The following is a 13,534-nucleotide window of genomic DNA, read 5'->3' as shown; positions in this document are numbered from 1 at the left end:
GCAGTATTGTAAATGTTCTTCTTTTAAACACCAATAAATGTATAAAATGAATAATCTAGTATTTATAGATTTCTGAAGACAATGTTATATTAATATAAGTTATAAAATTATCACATCAAAATTTAGACTTCTCTTATTGTATAAAAGATTTGATAAGCATAAAATGTATGAATGTACTCTGAAGTGTTCCCAAGCCTTAGTCAAATAGACAACATGTTTTTTTTATTTTAGGATCTCTGATTTTTCTCTTCACTTCAATTGCTGGGAGTGACTCACTGCTGTTCACCCTGAGCAGTTTTCTTAGAATACAAGTGCTGATACTTTTTAATTCCTATATTATAAAAGTTTTAATGATACTTCTTTGAAAACATTTATTTTATTCTTAAATTTGGATTTATAAAAAAATTTAAAAAATCAGATAAAGAGGGATAGACATAGACTAATTTTCATTTATGGGATATAAGAAAAATAAAATATAGAATGGTAATAATATCCAGAGATAACAGAGTTGAGGTTCAGGAGGACCAGTCCATGGTAGGAAGCTTGTCAAGAGATTGGTGAATGCAGTTAGGGTAGTGAATGATCCACTGTGACAATGATAGTTGGAATTCATCACTTTGGACAGGAGCTGGGTGCTGAAAGGGGATAAAGCCATATGCCTGGCACCCCTTCATTAGCAATGATATAAAAAAAGAGATAGACACATAAAAACACACAGAGAGAATGATAGAAACAGTGAGAGAGAGTGAGAGAGAGAGAGAGAGAGAGAGAGAGAGAGAGAGAGAGAGAGAGAGAGAGAGAGAGAGAGAGAGAGAGAGAGAGAGAGAGAGAGAGAGAAGTAAAATGCACCTCCCCAAAGATAGACTGGGGATGGTGAGAGTGAGGAAAACTAGAAATATTGGTGACAGGAAATGTGCACTGGTAAAGTGATATAGAATCTATGACTGAACTCAGCCATGAGCAATTTTGTAACCATGGTGCTTAAATAAACTACCAAGTATGTGTGATACTCAAAATACATAATTGTTTAGCTACATTTCTATAGATTTATTTAACTTGTTTCCTCAAATCTACAATGTTAATTATCCTAGTCTTGGAAGACTAATCTAGTTATTTGAGGCTGCAAGTTCATTTACTTTTAATCATTGGAACGAAAATGCTTCTTAATTCATTGTAAATAAAAAAAAAAACTAGGATTTCTTGTATTATGGAAATCAGTAAAATCCCTAGTACTTAGCAGCAGCTATTACAAATCATTTGATGTCTCAAAATTTTAGTGAATTACTTCAGATAAATATAGAGTTAATGCCATTCACTAATGTTAGTTCATAGACTGGTAAGTGATATGCTAAAACTAAGCATTATAAAGACAGGGAAATTTCTCTGCCATGTGAAATTAAAATCTAGGAAAGATGAGACATAATTATATCAATTTCTGGAATAATATTTGTATATTATTTTCTGCCTTTTCCACAAGATTGCCCATGATTGATGATCTCTTTGTCATTTTATTAAAATGAGACTGTGTATAAACATAATCTTTAGGAGATTTAGTTATTGAGGACAGGTTCAAACGAAGAAAATGTTATTTAGTCATTGTTCATGTTTTTATCCATTTCTTCTTAGCTTTCCATGTTCCTCCATTAGCTGTTTATATAGTTTATTTTCATACTAAAAATAAATAAAGATGGTCTAAAAATCTGGAACATTAACAGTAAGTCATAAATATAGCAATACACTTTTACAGAGAAGGCACTTTTAACGTGAATATACATTTTTTGTTTGAGTATGTTTGACTGTGAGAAATTTAAGATATAAAGTATCAAATAAATATATATATAATTAATTCCCTTAAATTATGTATTTTCTATTTCCACCTCTTTGTATGCTTTAATAGAAATAGAAATATAGAAATACTTTTCAAACATATATTAACCTAATATATGCTTTGTTCTAGTTTATTGAATTGTAATGTTTTCAGTAGAGTGAAATATCCAGCAAAACAATTTGCAGTAATATGGGGATACACTTTATATTTTAGTTTTAAATATGTTTGGATGGCTTCCCAATTGGTACTCAGGAAACGCAGTGGCCTGTCCTAGTCTTTTTAGTCAACTGTGCTTCGTAGTAAATAGTGAGACCCAAAGATATGGTGCTACTTGGGCTCTGCTTTAGCAGGCTTTATAGTGTCTCCTTCTGGTAAGGCTTGGGGCATTCAGTGATTCACACACGATGTTCAGACACCATCTGATGTTGTGCTGGTTTTACATTGGGGATACCACATACAAGACATGTGTATTAACAATGTACAATGTCTGCAATCGTTTTTCTATATCAGAACATACATTCTAACTTTCTTCTCGCTGAACACTTAAAATAAGAAAATTATTAAGTGCACATTCAAATAAATGATTTAAATGTATTTATTTCTTCAATATTGCTGGCATCTCTGTTCTTTGATGTAAAATGTTAAAATATACTTTGAAATCCTCAAACTAATAAATATTCTAAGTCAGGGTTGAATATTTCACAATCTAATTCCAATTGATTTTAGAAACTTCCATATTTAATCTATAAAGACCCCTTCTGAGGGGAAGTGAAGGGGTAAGTGGTTCAGAGATCATGCTAATTATGAAAAAGTATTTTTAAAGTTTCCTTCTAGAATATATACCAAATTATTTAACATATCAAATGTGCTTACTTATAGAATATAAAAATACATGTTAAAATATCACAGTTTAAAGATAGAATAATGTGTAAGATATTAACCTCGTAAGTGGTCAACATGTGTTTGATCCCTAATGCCTTGCTCAGAGTGAAACCTGAGCAAAGCCAGCTGTGACTCAAGAACAAAACCTTTATATATATATATATATATATATATATTTAAACACCTTGATTCCATACATGATTGTGTTTGGGTTTCAGTCATGTAAAGAACACCACCATCACCAGTGCAACATTCCCACCACCAATGTCCCAAATCTCCCTCCTCCCCACCCAACCCCCGCCTGTAATCTAGACAGGCTTTCTATTTCCATCATACATTCCCATTATTAGGATAGAAGAACAAAACTATTTTTTAAAAGCTATATTACCAAAAAATCCTCCAACCATTTAAATATTGTATGGGTGTGTGTTCCTATGTGTCTATATATTTGTGCTAGAGAGAAAGAGTAAAAATGAGAAATAAGTATATTAATTTCAATAAATGAAGAGATCTTATTTATATAAAGAACAAATATTGTCTAAAATAAACATTTTGTCAAATTGTATAGCATTTTTCCACTGGAGTTCAGTTTCACAATTACATTTCTTATTTAATCATTTGTTAAAGATTGGAAAAATTGTATATAAGTAAACAAGTCTTTTTATTGATATAAGGTAACAATAACAATATTTGAATTACTAAAATAATTGCCACTTTATATAGTGATAGGTATATATGTTTGAATTTAAATATTTGCTTAGATGGAAGATACATTTAATTTATTTGGAGAAACTCCTTTATTCATTATTTGATTGTTTAATAAAGACTTTCTTAGTTGTATTTCTATTTATGTGTGAATTTGAGTCTGCAATTTTCACTTCATCCCTGAAAGGTATTTTCACTGGATACATAATACAAAGTTTAAAATGTTTTACTTTTAACTATTTGAAAAATACAGTGTTACTTTTTCCCCTGGCTTTTCTGGTTTCTGATTAAAAAAATTATGATTTTTGGTTTTTCTCTAAGATAAGGAATCATCTCTTGCACACAGATATTTTTCCAGATGATTCCATGATTATTTGTTTTTATTGCATAGATATACAACATTTTGTTAGAATCAATTGTACAAAATAATGATCAGAGATTTATTTTCCTTTAGGTTTCAGCTTGAGTGCAATCTGTCCAAATTTCATTAAGTTTTTACTGATTAAAATTTAGTTTCTTTTTTTAAAAATTGAGATGACATTACTTTGAAAAATTATATAAGTTTGAGGAGTAAAATTTCATTCTTTTGTAATACATTTTACCTTACATAGCTTCTTGAATCTGAAGGTTTAAATATTTTGCCATATTTGGGAAATTTTAGTTATTTTTCCTTTAATAAACTTTCCAATTTGTCCCACTTTTTCCCTTCTTCAGATATTCTACATATACATACATATATTATATATTTATTATGTTATTTAGTTAATATGTTATATTGTTCAAAAAGTTTACTTATTTTATATAGTTACTCTATGCACATTTAGCATAATTTGCTACAAAAGTACTTAATTACTCAATGAAGAATATTTTGTAATTTATAATTTAAAATATTAGTGAGGTCATTTGATCTTTTCTATAATATCAATATAGAATGTTAGCTTTTTCATTTGCTTTGATATCTCTTTGGGGTTTTTTTTTGTTTTGTTTTGTTTTGTTTTTGGCTTTTGGGCCACACCGGTGCTGCTCAGGGGTTACTCCTGGCTGTCTGCTCAGAAATAGCTCCTGGCAGGCACGGGGGACCATATGGGCACCAGGATTCGAACCAACTACCTTTGGTCCTGGATCGGCTGCTTGCAAGTTAAACTCCGCTGTGCTATCTCTCTATCTCTCCGGGCCCTGTTTTTTTGTTGTTGTTGTTTTTTTGTTTTGGTTGGGTTTTTGTTTGTTTGTTTGTTTGTTTGTTTTTCTTATAAGAACTTTTCCCTTTGAAATTGGATCATTTTATTACTCTATTAGAAGATACTGGAAGTTACCCAGACTTTTATTTTGAGTGAGGGGTAGATCCAACTCTTCTCAGGACTTACTTATTCTCGGTGCTCATATATCATTTTTGTTGGTATTTGCAGATCCCAATGGGCCATGCTGGAGATCAAACAAGGGTTGGTTACATGCAAACAAGCACCCTAACCTATATAATATAATATATTTTAGTCTTATGCAAACATCTTTTATAACTGGTTATATATACATATATATATGTATATATTAACGTACAGAGAAAAGGAAAATGCTGCTCTGTTTCTGGTAGAAGGTAGTATGTTACTCTCCACCTGACTTGAGATAAGTGTTTCATAGTATTAATACTTTGAGCTTCTTCCTTGATATCTTCCTCTCATGAAGTCAAGAAAGGGCTAGGAATAATATACTAGTATATTATCCACATGATACTACTGTGAAGGCCAAGTAACAGTGATCAAAGTTTTGATATTCTTCTAGGCCTCCTGAGGGTAGAAACTACCTTATCTCAATTACATGGAAAAAGAAGTCTGTGCACGTGACTTTATGGGTTGGGGTGGACAGCTGATGGAAATTTATTTATGCCCTGGCAGGGAAAAACTCCCTTTTTCAAAATTTATGTCATTTAAAACTACACAGAAGAAAAGTAGGTTTGTTGAGGTGTCTACTTCAATCCTTAGTAGTTTGGAATAGTAGAAGTTTTGCTAAAGAAAATGCAAATCCTGTGTGTAAGTGGCACATAATTAGAGTAATCCATTGCTATCTGCACCTGTTCTATTTTATAACATTGCCTTTTTCCTAGCCTTCAGTTTAGAGAAATTAGGCATTTGTTGAGTTATTTTTATTTGTTAAATGCAATCTTTGTTTCTCCTCAAATTTGGGATGTTTGTAATAGAGTAAACCTCCAAGTAGTGTAAAATTCAATTATTACCCACTTGTGAGATCTCTAATTAGTGTTTTTCCCTGTCACGTGTGTTAAGCTTTAAGCCTTTTTTTTATTCATTTAAAAAACATAAATTGATTATTCAGTTTTATGTACTGAAAATACAGGCTCCTAATTAACAAAATACTTAACAAATTCTCCAAAGCAACCTCAGACAGTAGTTCTTCTTAATTTTAATAATTTACAATACGATGACATCTTGGTTAATTTTTCTTTTTTAGTTTAGGCGTTTTGGCTTCAGGGGTACACCCACTAACATACACAAGTTTCTTCTGGCTCTGGGCTCAGGAATCATTCCTGTGGATCAAACAGGATTACAGAAATGAGTACAGGGTTGGTAACATGCAAGGTAATCAATATAAAGTTACATATATTTTGCAAAGTGGTCATAATATGGGCCTGGAGTGATAATAGAGCTAATAGGCATTTGGCTTGCTTATTGGAGGGAATTTTGATCTCTGCACCCCTTTAGGTCTCTCAAGTACACCAGAATGCTTACTGATGCAGTCAGGAGTTAGTCCTGAGTACTGACTGTTATAATCCCCCCCCTACAAACTACCCCCCAGAAAGTGTTATAATGCAATGTGTGACCTTCAATTCACTAACATCTCCTTCCAGTTCCTTTCTATACTCCAGATAACATCCTTGATAGGCACTTTTTAAGTAGTTTTTGTAACTTTGTTTTCTTGTTTGCAGTGTTGTTGACTGTGATTGAAACAAAAACATATACCTCACCTCTACACTATCAGTATGCTAGATGCTCGTCTTGACCCTTTCCACTGTAAATTTCCATTCATACTTCCTCTTTATTTATTTCCTTCCAAATCCTTCTCATTTTTATAATATAGGGTTCAGACTAATCTAGATCTCCTGTTTTTGATACCATATGTTCTCTATGTTCTCATGTTCTGTTACTCTAAAACAACGAATAAATAAAATTATCTGATTCTTGTCCTTATTCTTAGTTATTTTTTTAGTATCTTCATTTTTAAATTATGAAATAATGTTTGTTTATAAAAGTAATTTTGTTTTTAATGTTAATAGTTCTGATATACTTGGAATCTTTTTGAATTGGCCAGTGATTATTTTTTCTTATTATGAACACTCAAATGAGTTATATAATTTATTAAGAGTATCACTTTCCTATTATGATATAATATTTTTTATCACTAATCAATTGCTTATGTAAATTGGAGACTTTTAGTATAAACTATTTGGCTTCTAAATTTGTCTAAATATTTGTCAGTTGTTTCTCTAATATTGTTATTTATGTAAGTGAAAATATAATCATACTTGACTAACAAATCATTTTAGGTATTTGTTTAAACTTGTTAAATTATGTACATATATATTTCAGTTGAAATTTTTAGTAATTTTCCAGAATATACCAATTTGCCTTTTATATTTTGGCTTAGGGAAAATACCTGGTTTTGCTCAGAGATCACTCCGGATTCTGTCCATCTGAGTGAAAACATACAAGGAAAGCACTTTACCTGCTGTACTGTTTCTCAGACTCCTATATTTTATGCCTACATTTTAAAATATATCTATAATATTTAATTTTTTAACTTGAGGTTACTTTTGGATCTCTCCTTTATTTTACCAGCTACTTTCCTTTTTATTAGATATTCAATGGTATTTTTCAATATTGAATTTTTTTTAAATGATATATCTTACTTTAAAATTTTTGTGTGAAGTAACATAGTTTTTATTGAATGAAACTTCTTTAGAAAGATGGAGGGGAGAAAGACAGTGAGCTTGCGGTCAAAAGAAAATAAGTTTCCCCAAGAGTGAATTGATTGTGAGTAAAGATACACAGAGACAAACAAGGGAAAGCTTAAAGAGCAAGCCTGTCATTGTTCATTTTTTACTTATTTGTATATAAAAATAATTGACATTTTATTGTGAGGCTACTTCTAACTGTGCCCACAATTTACTTGTACATCATGTTCCAGGGGTGCTCCTGGATTAACAATTCTGCCTTGCATATTAAAATTTATAATAATATAATAAGAATTTAATAAAGGCATTTAATTCTATACTATTTCTCTGGTCTAAACTTTGAGTTTTATATTCTATAGTTTAAATATAGAGTTGTCCAAGTTGGATCAATTAATAATAATGTTTAATCTCTGCTTTGGTAGAAACAAACCTTAAGAAAAGCTAAGACATAGACAAGACCATATCAGAGCCATTGATACTAACTGCGACAGTATTTTTTATTATTTTTAAAAATTTATTTAAAAATGCATAACACAGCTGACATACTTGACCATAATACATGTTTCCAGATAAGTGAGAGCTAAGTTATTAAAAATAAACAAAAAATACTAAAAAAGAAAAGAAAGTTTTCATTTGTTTTGTTTTTTTTTTGTATTTGTTTTGTTTTGTTTATTTTGAGTTTGGAGGCCACACTCGATAATGCTTAGAGGTTACTCCTGGCTATATGCTCAGAAATAGCTCATGGACTGGGAGACCATCTGGGATGGTAGGATTTGAACCACCGTCGGTCCTGGATTGGCTGCATGCAAGGCAAACGCCCTACCATTGTGCTATCACTTCAGCCCTGAAAATGTTAATTATTTAATAATAAGATTTAAATTTTAAAAATTTCCCCAAATTTTTCAAATTTAATTTACAAAATCAGAAACGAAATCTCCTAAATTATGATCAAATAAGGTTTCAGATTCCATGTGTTATTTGAGGAATTTGTTCATATTCTCAAAGATATCAATATGATTCACCAAAATTTACATAAAACTTACACATAAGGGGCTGGAGTGGTGGCACAAGCGGCAGGGCATTTGCCTTGCATGTGGATGACCTAGGAAGGATCAGGATTTTATAGCCCAGCATCCCAGATGGTCTCCCAAGCCAGGAGCAATATTTGAGTGCATAGCAAGAAGTAACCCCTTAGCATCACCAGATGTGGCCCCAAAAAGCAAATAAATAAAACTACACATAAATGTTATTTTAATAACTTCATGTATTTATTTTTATGAAAATATAGTTAAATGCAATATAGCTAACTGAGTAACAGTATTGCCAATGGAACAATTTCTCACATTGTGAACATAATTTATTACCTACAAATCTTCATTTAAACATGTACTGTAAAATATTGCTTTAAATATAAATATATTAAGAATCCAAACTAAAATTACCACAAGCCAATATGCATTTACCCTGATATGAATAAAAGAAATGTAATCACATAAAGTACCATTTATCTCCATTTTCACTCATATTTTATGTGTCTGTTGATGTACAAACACTGTGTCTTGTAGTCACTCTTTTGTTCAAATTAAATCATAAAGAATAAATGCTCATGCTGTTAAAAACATAGACTTTGTGGTAAATTATATAGAAATTCCACCACTATTTGAAAGTGCTTTGCCCTTCAAAATCTACTATTTAATCATTAAACAAATCAGTTACAAACAATTAATACATTTCAAAATAAAAACTCAAAATAATTTAATTGAGGTTTGCCTACCATCTAAAGTTTGAATAATTTACTCTGTCCTATTCAAAAGATTCTATTTTCAATGAACTTTTAACTCAATTCTCCCAATTAACATTATGAAAATATCCTCCATACAGAGCTCTTAAATATTTTAAATTATTGGATTGAAGAGCAGAATTTGAACTCTGCTCTTTTTTGAGGCTTTATACAAGGGAATTCCAATTCACTGGATTCTGGACTGGGGTATATTGGAATATCCAGAACACTAAAGAAAATCAAGATAAGGTCTATAAGCTTATGGCGAGTGTTTCTGCACCCCTATCTCTACAAATTCTGAGTCCAGAAACCATACATAGAGCAAAATTTACAAGTATTGCCACAGGGGATTTTATTTCTGTGCTTGTCTATCTCTAATTCCTCTCTATAACACATCTCTAAATTTGTATGCCTCTAATTTCCAGGATTTACAGTACTTCTCAGCATAGTGATTGGCATGATTTCAATTGTTCTAATGTGTATAAATTTTGTTTTCATTAGCACTATAATCGGTCATTTTATTATTTTTTCTTGTTACTACTCAGTTTCTATCTTTTTAATTTTAAGCACTAGATTTTCAATACATATAGATGTTTTATGAGTGAAATGAATACACCACAGGGGACACCAAAGGCCCCACCACTGAATAGAGAGGCATACTCTATTCAGAAAAATAAAGATCAGATTGCACAAAACAGCATTCTCTGCTGACTTCAAAATTTATTAGTTGGTAGTGGGTAGTAATAATGATTTCACTCTACCTCAAAAGGATGAGTCAACCTCCCTAATTTTACCATAATAAAAAAGAGAATTTTGGTTCTGGAGTGGTGGCACAAGTGGTAGAGATTTTGCCTTGCTCACTTGGTTCGATCCTCCAACATCACATATGGTCCTCCAAGCCAGGAGCGATTTCTGAGCACGTATCTAGGAGTTGTAACCTCTGAGAGTCACTGGATGATTATATATATATTTATATATATATAAAGAGAGAGACAGAGAGAGAGAAAAGAGAATTTTTCTAGACACACTAGTTTTTCCTTTTCCAGACCAACATTAATTCCTTGTTTAGATATCTTATTTTTAAGTATTTATGTCAAATATTTCTGTTGTGTAATAGTTTCATATAGATCACATACTGAACTTGATTATCTTTTTTATTCCTTACTAAAACTTGTATAGTACTTATCAATCATATAGTGTGATGTTAAACTATATTTGACATGGTAGAGCATCACAATAAAGTTATTTCAACTAAATAAGGAACAGTAGTGGAGAGAGGACAACATTGGTGGTGGGAATGTCCCTGATTCAATGTCACTATGTACCTAAAATACTACTGTGAATGATTTGTAATCCACTTTAGTCAAAATAAAAATTATTAATAAAAATAATGATTTTATTGTTTCTACAAATATATGGGAAGAGCAATAAGAATATATGTCAGAATAGTTCATTAGAATGTATTTGTTACTGTATTTTGATATAAAATGTTAATAATTTCCATTTTGATTGTTTTGAATTGTTAAAATAAATAGAAGTATAATTTTTCATTCATATTGAGGTCAAGTGAATTTTTTTAATTTAAAGTAGCATAGATCAGGTGCTGGAGCACTAGCATAGTGATTGGGCATTTGCCTAGCATGTGGCTGACCTGGGACAGACCCGCGTTTGATCCTTGGCATCCGACATGGTCTCCTGAGCCAACCAAGAGTTATTCTGAAAACAGAGTCAGTAGTAACCCCTAAGCACCTTTACGTGTTGCCCCCCAAACGAAATAAATACATAAAAAAATTAAAAGGAAAAAAAGTAGTATAGATCAAAGATTATGTAAGGCAGGGAGATTTAATTCCTAATTGCCTTTTAGAATTAGAAAATAATTTTAACAAAATTATATTTTAAAAAATTACTTTTCCTTTATTGCTATTCTTTCGATTTCCTTTGATCGTCATATTTTTATATAGAAATATTTCTAAATATGTTGAAAATATTTTCTTAATATTGGATTGACTGGTAATAGATACATATAGAAAATATTGAAGTTTCAATTAATTTCTAATATAAGCATAATCATTATACATATGCTAAAAATGTATACATCATATATTATACATACAATAAATACCATGATCTCTAATCATAGCACATTTTTATAAATATTTATATTCATTATATAGTAATTTTTACTCTAGTTTTCTTTGTCATATTATTCCTAATAATAAGAAATCAATATAATGCAATAATTCCTGAAAAGTTGGTATTTTTTTATTTCTAGTGTAAGTCACTGAGATAGAAATGAAATGTAAAATATACAAAAAAGCATAGTGCTGTTTTTCTTGACTTTTTAAATAACAAATATAAGGAACTCATTGTTTACAATTTATAATTAAAGTGACATACATTAATTTAAATATTTATGCTCTAGCTACATTTTATTATTTTTATGCATCTTCTAGTCACAATATCCTTGAAAATGTGCAAACCCAAGAATTATACTATCTAGATCTATTTAGCAAGTTTGTTCAAAAGATTTGAAAGCTTCTGTTTACATTTCATGTTCAGTAAAATTTAACAGAAATCCAATAGACTTTGGCATAAATTAGTAAAATTGTATTGCATATTTAAATAGTTTAATAGCATTTAACACATTTTAAATAAACAGCTTATATTTTACAACCTCAGTCAAATTATTTTAATTTAAGCTATATCTTTAGACATCATATATTAAAGAATTAATGGTAAAAGTGCTCTTTGGTTGAGCACTATACAAATTATATGATGTTGAGAATTAGAATAAAACAAATTTTAGGACTTTCTTAGTCTAATTTAAGGATTTTAGAATTCAAGGAAGCTAATCCAATTAATAAACTAAAAAGAGCAATGTTTTTCCAATTCAGAGAAATAAAATAAAATGACTAAACCAATTTAAATGTAAAGGCATGCTGAATAAAGAAAGCTTTTTATACATTAAAATGTATATGGTCATTATTACTGAATGTTACTAACACATTGATATTTGTGATATGACTTAATATTGCATTCATTTTATAACATTTATATGTATAAGGAAAATATTTGCTGAATAAAATAAATCAGATTTTAAAAAGACAAATATTTTGTAATTTTATTTATATGTGAAGCATAAATAAAGAAATTATAGAAATAGCCAAAACAAAGCAGTTAAAATGTTTTGATTCTAAAACAGAATGACAGTTTTCAATGTGGAAAAGCAATAGGTTGAGTAAAAGAGGTAGGGTAGTGATTATTTTTTTAATTATGAAAACTAGAATTTTTTGAGTTTCTGTGATCTTTTATTTAAATAATATCTTTATTTAAGTACCACGATTAAACACATGTTTGTAGTTGGGTTTCGGTCATAAAACAAACACCCCCCCTTCACCAGTGCAACAATTCTACCAACAATGCCCCCATCTCCCTCAACTGTTCCTCTGTGCAAGACATGCATTCTACTTCTCTCACTTATTAACATTGACATAATAGTTGTTAGTGTAGTTATTTCTCTTACTGTGTTCACCACTCTTTGTGGTGTGCTTCATATCATGAGACAGTACTTCCATTTCTATTGTCTCTGGACATTATTACAATGAAGGTTTTTATTTTTCTTAAAACCCATAGATGAGTGAGATTGTTCTATGTATAATTTTCTCACCCCGACTTATTTCGTTTAGCATAATAGTTTCCTTGTCCATCCATGTATGAGAAAATATTGTGACCTCATTTCTCCTGACAGCTGCATAGTGTCCCATTGTGCATATATACCACAGTTTCTTTAGCCATTCATCTTTGAAGGGCATCTTGGTTGTTTTCAGATTCTAGATATCATAAATAGTGCTACAATGAATAGAGTTGTGCAGCAGGCAATTTGTATTGTGTTTTTGAGTTCCTAGGGTACAGCCCTAGAAATGGTATAGCTGGATCATATGGCAGCTCAATTTCCAGTTTTTTGAGGAATTGCCATATTGTTTTCCAGAAAAACTGGACTAGATGGCATCAACACTAACAGTCAATGAGAGTTCCTTTCTCTCCATATACCCACCAGCACTGATTGTTCTTGTTCTTTGTGATGTGTGTCAGTCTCTGTGGCGTGAGATGGTACCTCATTGTTTTGATATGAATCTCACTGATGATTAGTGATGTGGATAATTTTTTCATGCACCTTTTGGAAATTTGTATTTCTTCTTTGAGAAAGTTTTAGTTGATTTCTTTTCCCAATTTTGGGGGGGGTTAAATTTTTTATTTTTTTATATAAAATCTTTATTTAAGCACCATGACTACAAACATGACTGTAGTTGGGTTTCAGTCATAAAAAGAAAACTCCCCTTCACCAGTACAGCATTTCCACCATCAATGCCCACCCCAT

This window comes from Suncus etruscus, chromosome 5 (assembly GCF_024139225.1).
Source record: "Suncus etruscus isolate mSunEtr1 chromosome 5, mSunEtr1.pri.cur, whole genome shotgun sequence".
In the NCBI taxonomy this organism is placed as follows: Eukaryota; Metazoa; Chordata; class Mammalia; order Eulipotyphla; family Soricidae; genus Suncus; species Suncus etruscus.
This window is presented reverse-complemented; position numbering follows the sequence as displayed.